Below are 12,880 nucleotides of genomic sequence, written 5' to 3' on the forward strand. Positions count from 1 at the left end.
TTTGGCAAATCAACAAGTGATGGCAGAGTGCAGTAATCATATAGCATGCAATCCCATAATGCATACATTCCCCCTTCCAATTGGAAAATGAATTCCATGACCATAAATCATATGAGAGGTGTTGTGCTGATGGCAAGGCAAGGGAATGAACAATACAGCAGTAGAGTACACATATCAATAATAGGACGACGAGAGTTATGGTTATAATGAGAGCAGAGTGTGTAAAGATAGTTATGAATAAGAGATAGGACGCTTTGAATTGATGATAAGTGATGAAAAAGAGAAAAAGAACAACAATATGCCAATAAGATGCTTTACTGATAGTATGATAGCTGAAAATGATGCGATTGATCGTAAAACAATTTCTCATGCATAAAGGTTCAAAACAGGGAAAAAGTTAAGGAAATAACTTCTCTGATAAAAAGAAAAATAAGAAAAGGGTATTATAATAATAATTGACGACAAGATATAACTTCAATACCATAAGCAGAGCCGCTGCTGCCAGCAGGCGTCCATAGCCTCGGCAGGGTTGCTTTTTAACCCATATGAGCTAGGATCCTCAATTTATAAATGGAGAGTTACAGTGTTGTTCTATAGAAGAGATCAATGTGCTGGCATGGTAACCAGATAATCACACTGCCATTCACTGGGATGTAGCAATAGTGATCAGGTCGGCTCGTGATGAGACCTCCTGTTCCAAGGATAATTTGGCTATCCAATGGATCATAACCCTGGTGTGGTGGCCATAATGGGAATGTTACTTTCTTACAACCTTATGAACATGGTAGGCTGGCTCGTAATGAGACCCCCTATCCTCCATCTGCGAACAAAATTTTGTTGTTATTACATATTTTTATGATAAAAAGAGGGAGGCTCAGTACTCCTTAAGAGCAGGGATGGTGGAAGAAGTTGAACATGTCAATAGAAAAAAATATACCCATAATCTCATTTATTACAGATAGAGAAGATTATAACCAGGGAGGATGGAACCAGCATGGTATTAAGATGATCAATCAGTATCATGTACAACAGAAAACAATGCAGTAAAGTAATATATAAATAATTGTGTCCCTTTTGAAAAAAAAATCTATTATCAAGGAGTTGTCCTGTTAAAGATCATAACGTGAATGATATTAACTCGCTTCAAAAGAATCCATAATTCTTGTCCTCATAAAAGTAGTGTACTTCATGCCATAAAATGGAATCAGTTAAAATGTGGTTGAGATGAATTAGGAATAATCCCACAAGAGGAAGGAAGGGTTGCTCTCGAAAATAATCCCAAAGTGTTGCTCTTTTGAATGAACAACAAAAACACTCAAAAAGTGGTGTTCCTTAATGGAAATGCACAAAAAAAAAACAAAAATACACACAAAAAAAGTGTGAAAATGAAAATGTCGTTCCTTTGGAAAAATGAACAGCAAAAACTAAAAGTGTCGTTCCTTTGGAAAAGGAACAGCAAAAACGCAAGTGTCGTTCCTTTGGAAAAGGAACAACAAAAACACAAGTGCCGTTCCTTTGGAAAAGGAACAGCAAAAATGAAAAGTGCAGAAGTGTTGTTCCATTCGGAAAGGAACAACAAATCGTGAAAGTGCAAAAGTGTTGTTCCATTCAGAAAGGAACAGTAAAATGTGAAAGTGTAGAAGCGTTGTTCCATTCGGAAAGGAACAACAAAAAGTGAAAGTGCAGAAGTGTTGTTCCATTCGGAAAGGAACAACAAAACGTGAAAGTGTAGAAGTGTTGTTCCATTCGGAAAGGAACAACAAAAAGTGAAAGTGCAGAAGTGTTGTTCCATTCGGAAAGGAACAACAAAATGTGAAAGTGTAAAAGTGTTGTTTCATTCAGAAAGGAACAGCAAAAAGTGAAAGTGTAGAAGTGTTGTTCCATTCGGAAAGAAACAGCAAAACGTGAAAGTGTAAAAATGTTATTCCATTTGGAAATGAACAGCAAAAAGTGAAAGTGCAGAAGTGCTGTTCCATTCGGAAAGGAATAACAAAAAGTGAAAAAGGAACAGCAAAATGAGTCGTGGAAAAGGAACGGCAAAATGGACCGTGAAAAAGGAACAACAAAATGAATTGCTGACCAAAAAGGTGTTGTTCCTTTGGAAAAGGAACAGTAAGATGAAATTGTTGTCCCTTTGAAAAAAGAACAGCAGAAACGACAAAAGTGCACAGAAACGCTGTCCCTTCAGAAAAATAACAGCAAAATGCACAAGCATGAAATGCAAGCACGCAAAGAATGAATTAGTTGTTCACTGTATTGATGCTGAGGATGGGTCACAGTTTGAATGAAGCAACACCTGAAACACAAAATATAAGAAATATCATAAAAAAAACAACGTTTCATTTAAAAAACAATATGTAAATAACTAAATTAAGTTACAACAGCTATGATGTTATGTCAAAAAAATGATCTCTTTGAAAAGTGTTTTGGCAGCAGTGATAAGACATGAATCTTCAAATTGAAATCAATTCTTCATTTGTTCTATTATGAATCTGTTGGGTAATGACTTGGATAAAATTCCTTTGTTTTATAAAAATTTCTTTGAAAAATCACTCGTCCATAAATTGACCTTGTTTATTTTCCCAGGACCTGCAAAAAACGAGTGTCTACCTGCAATAAAACATTAAATCATGGAGAAAGAGAGGTGATCGGGCTCCCCTAATCCAAGAATTATGTAAAAAACAACAAGTAGTTACCTGTATAACAAATCCATTGAAAAAATAACAAAGTAAAATTTATCTATCACTTGCGGGAGAGCAGTGGCCAATCATGCTAACCTGCAGTGTTTTAATCACAACTTCTTTGTTTTTCATCGAAATTGAGTGATTCCAAAGCAAAATGAGAGTTAATTCAAAGGGTTATCTCCAGTAGCAATAGTTTTTAAAAATTAAATGCTATGATATGTCAAATTTGTCTAGAACAGCCTGCATAATAGAGTCATTTTCGATTACCCAATCTAGACCAATGATTGATATTTCAAGCATAGATTCTTCGTTTGATGTCGGATTCAAATGATTCAAATTGGAAATGAAAGTAGATTCATTTATTTATTTCTAATAGAAACAGGTTTTGAAGAAAAGAAGAATTGATAGGTCAAATACTGAAAGGAACAACCAGAAAGACATAGTTTTAAGGGTGTTGATTTACTATAGACAATCAGTATTTTGATCATAACTTCCCCATACGATATCAAAAATGAGTGATTCCAATTGTATTGTAAACTAGATTCATAGGGGAATCTACCATAGTAACAGGTTTTAAAATTTCAAACATTTATGCCTCCAAAACCTGACTGTCCCAACTCTGTTCCTGAGCTGCCCGCTAGACACCCTATCAATGTTTTGTTTCTAACTTTTTCGTTTCAAATCCAAATTGAGTGGTTCAAATTGAGTTAGAAAGTAGACATCAAGGGCCACCTAGGGTAGAAACAGGTTTTAAAAATATTCAGTTTTGGTCCCTCAGAACATGACTGTCCTGACTGTTTTTCCTGAAATCTCATAAAGCTCGAAAGCCAAAAAAATGATATTTAACCATTTTTTCATATTGATGATAAAAATGAATATAAGTGTTTGTAGAACTATTATTTTCATTATAAGTCATCTACATACAAAAATAAATTTAAAAAAAATTATCATCGATGTTGATTTCCATAGCATGTTGCAACAAAAAACAACTAACTTTACAAAAAAAAAAAAAAAGATGTGTTTGTTTTATTTGTTTATTTATTTTATTTTATCCACTATCCTACTCTTCTTTGAGAATCGAATATGTTTATGTATAATAGTACTTCCAGTGGAACCATTTTATAATTAAGGCTTGACGTATGCAGATACCCAAATTTGAAAAATGCATGTTGATAAAAATTAGGGTATGAGAAGCCAACTTCCCTTGAAAAGATGGTATCAAAAATTGTTGAAGTATGGAGTGATGATGCAAACACGTGATGGAGTGAAACCAATCTTCAATATATCCGTTACTTTCTTGATTTCCCATCATACCATGAAGTTCTTAAGCTTTTAAAATGGTTTGTTGGTGCAACCTACAAGAAACCTCATTTTCTTCCATAGCTTCTACAATTTTTGAATTTAAAACATTTTGAATCTCATTGTCAATTTTCTCTAATGGAACATGTGAGATAGAATGGGTGGGAAGGTTGGGTAAATTTGGCAGTCCAACATTGTAAGCATGTTGTACTGGTTTATTGTGGTGAGGGTGTGGAATTAGTTGAGCAGGAAATTCAAAAAAAATGTTGGGCAGTTTCTTACCATAACAGAAGATGTTCTTCATGTGTTCCTTTGAAGCTCCTTCTTCCAATGTTCCTGTCAATTAGTTAGTGAAATGGGTGGTTCTTACATCACCACTTGAGTGAAATCATGTGATTTATTTCTCAAAATTTCTATTTTTTCCTAGTCATTCACACAAAAATTCAAACATCTATTTCTACACAACAAAGCAACAACAAATCTGTTAGGAAAGCGGACAGTGGAGCAGGGCTTTTACATGCTCCGCACGCAGGTTCTTACCTTCCGTTTTTAAGATCCAACTCTTTCCTAGCAGGCACTCATCAGATTCACACTACTCTTTAGAAATGGCTAAACTCTCCCCGGCAACAGCGCCAAAATGTGGAGTGATAAAAAGGTGTCTTTTTAACTCCTAATTACCTTCACATTAATTATCAACCCAGGGACGAATTTTTATTTCAAGAGTGTACTCAGTCTGAGGCGGCTATTTACTCAAGAGTAATGTTTTGTAGTATAGTGCTTAAGAGCTACAAAAGTAAATGGCTGCATGTCTATAACTTAACTACTTGAAAAGGCTAAATCACACCAAGCATTGCACCAGTCAAAGGTTCGGTAGCAATAACCCATCCTTTTCATAACTGATGAGAACAAATCCGAGGTCTGGGAGCTAGGTAGCAGATGCTGGGGCTAACTATAGCCTGAGATCGTCCTTGATGAATATAAATGAAATGGTAAGTAAAGGAAATAACGATGAAATAAAACAACACATCAGCCAAGGGTTTGGTGGCAATAACCTATCCCTTTCATAACTGATGGGAGCAAATCAGAGGTCATGGAGCCAAATAGCAGAAGCTGACACTCACTACAGCCTGAGTCTGTCCTTAAGAAATGGCAAGTAAATGAAACAACAAATCAACAATCTTGAAATAGACCAGCAATTGAAATGGAACAGCAACTAAATATGAATGTACAACAATCCAAATCAAGCACGCAGCACACTTATCATTAAAAGGTACAGTAATTCGAGCTTCGATACAATATGCATGAATCACAGTTATAAAGTAACATCAATTGTAACGGAAGAGCAATCGCGAATAAACAACAGTCACAATTTAAGAATACATCATACAATTGTACCGATTTAGGAACATACAGCGCGGTTAATCTGTAATCGAATGACAATCTGTAAGAAACAGCAATGTTATATCAATTATCAACAGGAACAACAATGCGATACAAAGTTAAAATGATAACATAGCATTCCTGTTGCAGATAACGATAGTATCCAATCAAGTATATCTAATAGCGTTGATATGTAAAACAGTAAAGTGTGTCAGATTACTGAACAGAGTAAAAGAAAGAAATCAAACCACACATGAAGCATAAAGATATAATACAGCAGCAGCATACTCCACCAGAGGCTGGGCTCTTAGCCGCCAGTGGATGCTGCTGGGTTACTTCGGGATCAAAGATGGAATGGCAACTAGATTTATATTAAAATATCAAAGCAGAGTTACAGTGGATTACAAAAAGAAATATCTCAATCTCTCAGCCATTATCCATTCTCTCTGCCATCCTCAATTCTGAACCTCTAATTCATCCTCAATTCGATCATTCGAATCCCTCTGAAATCACCCCAAAATCATCCCATCTCTGATCTCTGTTTTGATTTAAATAAAGAGAGATCAGAGAGCAGTTACAATAAAGATAAGTACAGCATGATTTCTATTACAAAATTGGATTGTTTCCAACCAATTGATAAATAAGAAGATATATTTCCATCCAGATTTCAACAAGAGCAAGACGAATTTGGATTTTGCAGCTGAGATTTGGAAAACGACTCCACAACGAATCTGAGAAAATCGTTCTCAAAGAACCCTGCGTTTATCTCAGCAAAAGCCGAATTTTGGCAAACCGTTCCTCTTTAAAGTTAATTCGATCTTTTCTGGACAAAACCCATGTTCCGGATTTTCCAGATTCTGCTTCATTTGCTCAGAATCTCAACCACAAAACCGTCACTTCTTATTCCAGCGAATTTCTGAGTTGGCACTTTTAATGATCAAATCTTCAATCCGGAAATTATCTTGGAGGCTAAAAATGGTGAATAATGTTACAACTGATTTATTAAAACTATCATTGATAAAATCATGCATAATCATCAATTTATTAGAAATAAAGGAGAATAAATAATATTCATCCATAGAAGCATAAATCATCATAAAATGGATTTATATAATAAATTATAATAAATGACATGATGAAGAATAGTAGAAATGGGTGGAATAAGTGCTCAAAAGTAATAATAATAATGGCATATTAACGGCCCAACATCAGTTAGCTCATAGCTCATCTTATCATCCTCAATCTGATGGGCAAACTGAGATAGTAAATAAATGTTTGGAATGATATCTTTGTTGCTTTATATCTGATAAACAGACACAATGGGTCAAATGGTTGGCTCTGGCTGAATGGTGTTATAACACTTCCTTCCATACAACAACAAAAATGACCCCGTTTATGGCACTTTTTGGTTATCAGCCACCATCCATCACATCATATTTAAGAGAAAATTCTAAGGTTCAAGCAGTGGAACATCACATTGAACATCAACAACAAGTCCTCCAACTCTTAAAGGATAACCTCGTTTTGGCACAGAATAGAATGAAACAACAGGCATATCAACATCGTAGCAAAAGAAGTTTTGATATAGGTGATTGGGTATTCCTATGGCTACAACCATATAAGCAAATGTCCCTCCAGCAAGCTACGAAGGATAATAAATTATCACCAAAGTATTATGGTCCATATAAGGTGTTGCAAAAGATTGGTACTATGGCATACAACTTAGAGCTTCCTGCAGCTTCTCGATTGCACCCAGTTTTCCATGTTTCATGTTTAAAAAGGTTATAGGTGACAAGCTCCCAGTTCAAACAATATTGCTAGAACTTGACGAGGAAGGAAAAATTATATTGGAACCGGAAGCATTCACAGAAACAAGAACTCGACAGCTACGAAATCGATCAATTTCGGAGTATCTTATCAAGTGGAAGAACTTATCCGCGTAAGATTCCACACGGGAGGATGAGAATTTTATACAAAAGCATCCAGAACTTTTCAAGCGTTGAGGACAACACTTTTTTGAATGAGAGGGGCATGTTGGGTCCCTATAATACTAGTGATTACCCCATTACTTTTGTAGTTGTACCCCTTATTAATATTGTTGTGCCCTATTATTCCCATATTGTTATTACTGTGCCCCATAGAATCCCTCGATTATTATTATTTTTGTGGCTTTATATTATTATTGTTAGGTCGGCTAGGTTATATTGTGACTCCTTAGACTCCTATATATAGCAGGGAGGTTTCATCATTTGAATCATCCAAGAAGTGTTCATTTATGTAATGTAAAGGAGGTTGTCCCCTCGAAGAGGCTGAATTCTAAGGCGTTGATCTATCTTTTCTATCTTTCTTAAAGCTAGTTTTATAACAAGCATGTGTGCCCCCAAGTCATATTTATTTTCAAATTTATTCAACCACATATGCTATGCTATATCCATAATTATGTAAATCTCTATTTATACTAATAAAATGTTTTTTTTTTCCTTTTTGAAAAAAAAAAAATTAAAAAATATATCTAGATTACAACATTATATTGACTGAAATATATGAAAGATAATAGAAGATAATAGAATTGCAATGAGGTGCCAAATAAATACCTAAGCATGTTTCTTTTTGTCATGTGCCTTCTCACAAAAAGACAATCTTTTCATTCAGATATCTCTTCGTTAATGATTAATCCGAGACCGTAGGTATTTACTACAGCACAACCTTCGCACGCTGGGCCATGGATGGTTCTGTCTGATTTGTTGCAGAGCCACCTCCGTCATTTGCTTTATCTTTTTCTTTAATATTTGCGATCAGCAGGCATTTTCCTGATGCATACTGATTTAAAAGAAAGAACACTGGCTTTTTGTAAATGGATTTCAAACAGTAAAATTTTAGAAAACTGAGTCGGTGATGAGATTTGTTTTTTATAGCTGGTATCTTCCTACACCATGGACCCTCTAGAAAAAAAATGTATTAGATATGACACTTATACTCTAAATCGATGAAATAAAATTGTGCCTTTCATAGAAGTGGTCTAGGGTAAGTGATCATTTATGTGTCTTGATTGCACGTAATTAGCATCAATCTTATCACTAACTATATGGTCCAGATTTTGTAAGGGAATCAATCGACCATATGAAATTAGGTGATGCCAATATTTATGAGGTTTTATCTGTACGGATTTTACTAGTCGTGATTTATTGAAAGCAGTTACATCAGCAGAACCATCCGCATATACTATTACTGAAAATAGTAACCTTCTATAAGCTTCCTGGAGGACGCTTAAAGCCTGGTGAAAATGGTAATAGCCTTAGCTAACAGACTTATTGTTTTTGGAATAAAAATTGAAATGAAATTGTGAAACAAACTTGCTTTCCTTTTCTAAACAAACTATAAAATTTAAATTTTGAATTTTTTTCATCTCATCATTGAGTTGAGATGGTCGGTTTGGAATTCAAATTGAAGGCTGGAAGCGCAAACTTTCGAGCAAACTTTCTGTAGATTCAAGTACTCTTCAATAAGAGTGGCAGGTATGATATGAACCTACAAAGTTTGTGCCACTTGCTTACGTGGTGCAGTTTATGTTTCTCATTTGCGAAGGATGCTTACATTTTCCTCGGAATGCAGTTCATGGGTAGGTGATTTATTTTTTCCATGCATTCAACATGAAAACTTAGTAATACGTTCTTCCTAACTTGAACGAAACACTGGTGACTTCTATGTTTAACGCATGATAAATTTGCATGCTTGTGCAACATTATCAAATGACTGGTATGAATAAAATGTAACAGCAACGCCTATAAATATTGCAATAGGGTTTTATATGGACATAGGTATTATAAGAATAGACTTGCTATAAGTTGGAGATTTTAAACTTAGTAATATGTTCTTTCTAAGTCGAACCAAACAATGGTTCATCTACCATTGTATCCTTCAAATCTTCTTGAGTTAAGTACACTAGTCTAAACTTACTGATTTAATAGGGAAGTTATCCACAAATGTGAGAGACCTTGTGCTTCTCCTGGAGGTTTGTTTACTTATTTATATATTTGGGGAGCCGGGGGCTGGTCTGGGCTGTGGGAAATCAGCGGTATTAGAGAGGAAAATGTGTATTGTTGTTGTGTAGTAATTATATGTTTACTATGTGAGGTTGAAATAATTTTTGAAATAATTTATGGTCTTTCCTTTTTTTCAGTTACTCTTGACATTTTTTTTTGTTTAGTGATGGAATCATTTCTATGCACCATTTGCACTATGCATGGGTAGTGGTTTTTTTTGGTTATTTCATTCATATAAGCAATTTTTCTACCTCTTCCTTATCTAGAGAGGACAAGTCAAGAACAAATTATTTTCATGACAGATTGGACCGTGTGTTGTATGGTGGAGACCTAATTTTGAGACAGTGATGTATCCTTATTGTCCACCACACATTACAAAACCAAAGGTAAGGAAATGTTTCAAGTGAATTATTATCTCGTTCACTACTGCCTTGCACTTTACAGCGTTCATGTCAAATTTGTTGAATCACCTTTCCTGCAGGAATGCAAGAAGCTTTTCCTTGTTCATCTACCGGAAAAAGAATATTTTGCAGTCCCCAGAAATCTGAATCTGGTCGCTGTTCCACTGTTTCTGCTCTACGATAATGTGCAGGTACATCGCTTGGTCATAATCGGCGCCCAAATATGAATGCTTACAAGGTCTTCAATTCTTACAATGTGTACAATTCTTACAGTGTGTTCATTGTTGTGGAATGAAACAAAATTGGGATACTTGCAAGTTGGCCATCTAAAGCTTACATTTCTACCTTTTAGTTCGTAATAGAAATACTAATGCTACAGTACCTTCTTGCAGGATTACGGTGCGGTTATCTCGACTATTCCGCTGCAGTTGTCAAGGTTCACGTTTAACATGGTTAGCGATGAACTCCAATGAGGGCTGGTTCTGTCAATAAATTATTGAGGACTGCTTTGTTGACGGAAAACAGACTTTGTAATCTGGTTGAATTACAAAGTGTCAAAAAAACTTGTGACACCGATAGAGCCGGGACCTTTGAAACTCGTTGGGAACGTAAGGTTTTGCCTTCGTATTATTTATAACTTATGGCCATCAGCATTGTTAATTTTGGACCGTGTTCTGCTTCTTCAATGTTATAAATTTCACTTTTGTTATTCATTATAGCTCTTACAAGTGAGATTTCTAGTGGAGCAATGTTTAAACATTATAACACAGTATACAGTATAAAGGTGAGGACATTATTTGTCACAGATGGAAGTGTAATGGTATTTGCTATTGGCTACCTTCCCCATGCTTGTTTCCAATGCTTGTTTCGCTATTGCCATAAATTTTCATCATATACTAGGAACATGGGAAATTTTAGGGGCTTATTCAAGGTTATAAAGCTCACATCTCTTTTTTTTTGTTCACTGTGGCTCTTACCAGAGAGATCTAGTGGACCAATGTTTAAATATTAAGTACATAATAAAGGCGAGAACATTATCTGTAACAAATGGAAGTGTAATGGTATGTTGTTATTGGCTACTTTCCTTTCCGCTTGTTTGGCTCTCGCAATAAAAATTCATCATACATAAGAATTTAGGAAAAGTATCTCCATGTTTATAATTTGGCTTCAAAATAATTCATTTTGACACCTTAGCTACTGTTGATTTGTATGCTTCTGTTGGTAGAAAAAATGTAAAGCTATTTTGTTGGATGGGTTCAATTATTCAGTTTGTTCAAAGCATATTTTGTTTTAGATAACTACTTCAAAATTGGAGTATGGGTTCCTTTATTAAACTTCTTGAAGCGTCCTCGTAATATTTGCATTTTAGGCAGTTCACATGGAATCCGCAGTTGGACACTTCAAAATTTGTGTAGCATGCGATTAGATTGTTGGTCGGAGCTTATAGCATTCGCTGCAACGATTTTATAGCTGTACGAGCTTTCAAAGATTATGCAGGAGTCTTTTAATATAATTGAAAAACTGCAAGTTGACTTTGATTTGTAAGTTGATCAAATGCTATCTTCTATTTTTGAACTTCACAGGATCAGTCTGGCATCTCCATATTAGTCTGGCATATTTTGAAACTTGGTGTTCTACTATGTATACCATGGTATTGTGAATAATTTAAAATATGAATGTATTACTTTAGAGTATCTATTACTACTAGAAATTATGTTTTAATTTTCATTGTTGATCTCTAGAGACTAGGCTATGGTATTCTCAATAATTTAAAATATGAATGTATTACTTTAGAGTATCTATTACTAGTAATTATATTTTAATTTTGATTGTTGATCTCTAGCGAGGCTAGATCTAATTTAGACAATCACTCACTTTGAGGATTAGGGATACGAATTTAGCTCAATGAGAAGTTATAAAAGCAATGCTAAAGAGACTAGGATGACACACTATACAACAAAACATGACATTGAGAGAATCATCTTAGGGGTGAGTGGAGAAGGCCTTCCATTCTAGTGTGTCAACTATTAGGAAGGTACACAAGTGTAGCATAGGAGATTCATAACAACAAAGAAGATGAAGAACAAATTTAGGGTTTGATGGATCAAATCTAGGATATGTTGTAGTGGTAAATTTCTGAGTTGGACGATTATCTCAAGAGGAGAGCCAAAGTAAGTTATGATTTAATGAATAATTGATTCTATTGATGCCATTGAGATTGTTTGCAATTTTTCTTCTATTGAATAATTATGTTAAGAACTTGGTTATGCATTTATGTAAATAAATTGTCTTGTGCTAAGTTCATGAAATTAGTAGTCCTAGTGTTGTAGCTAGATTCTTGGACATGGGGACCATGCTGGCGGATCGGTGGCATCTCAACATGTTTTTCATCATCCATTGTTTTCCAATATGATATTTTATTTAATATTTTCAATAACTTATTTTATACCAAGAAAATTACATTCACTCAATAAATTATTTTTCTCAAAACAGTTGAATAAAAATATACCCACATTTAAATTAAACAATTTGCAATATATATTAAAATAGAAAATCACTCACAAAACATAATAGGAATTGAACCTCAAAATTCTCCTTAACTCTTTTATTAGTTAGGAAAATTAGTGTTCCCTTAATAGGGAACATTACCCTCATAGAATACACAAAAAAATATCGCTAAATATAACATTGATTTTCCACCCCAAAGTTTTGGCCTCCTTAAGAATTTGGCCCAGTAGAAATTCTTAGGCTTGGGAAATATTTGCTTCTCCATCTTCGAATAGGCCCTCTCTTCCTTGCAATTTTTGACCCCTTGCACACTCGAGGAAATTATCCTTTTACCCATATGCAAGCCTAGTTGGAAATCTCAACTTTATTCACAAGTATCATCCTTTAAAATTCTCAGTCTCTCCACTAACCTATCTCCTTCTAATCCTTCTCCCAAAACATCACTTTTGCACAAATTTGTCTTCTATTGGTTCTTTGAGTCTCTAACTTCTTTGAGAAAATTGTTATCATGAACATTTGATGTGTCTTCCACCTATGCCTTAGACATTTTTTATAATTTCCTGTT

The 12,880-nt window shown here is 34.7% G+C and overlaps 1 pseudogene; it reads left to right on the top strand.

The window, feature by feature from the left end:
* Positions 1 to 272: 272 nt before the first annotated feature.
* LOC149150719 (pre-mRNA cleavage factor Im 25 kDa subunit 2-like) lies at positions 273 to 10,280 on the top strand (annotated as a pseudogene).
* The last annotated feature ends 2,600 nt before the right edge of the window (positions 10,281 to 12,880 follow it).

Source organism: Pinus tabuliformis, chromosome 9 (assembly GCF_031772625.1).
Source record: "Pinus tabuliformis cultivar Carrire ecotype Pingquan chromosome 9, CPIR1, whole genome shotgun sequence".
Taxonomy (NCBI): domain Eukaryota; kingdom Viridiplantae; phylum Streptophyta; class Pinopsida; order Pinales; family Pinaceae; genus Pinus; species Pinus tabuliformis.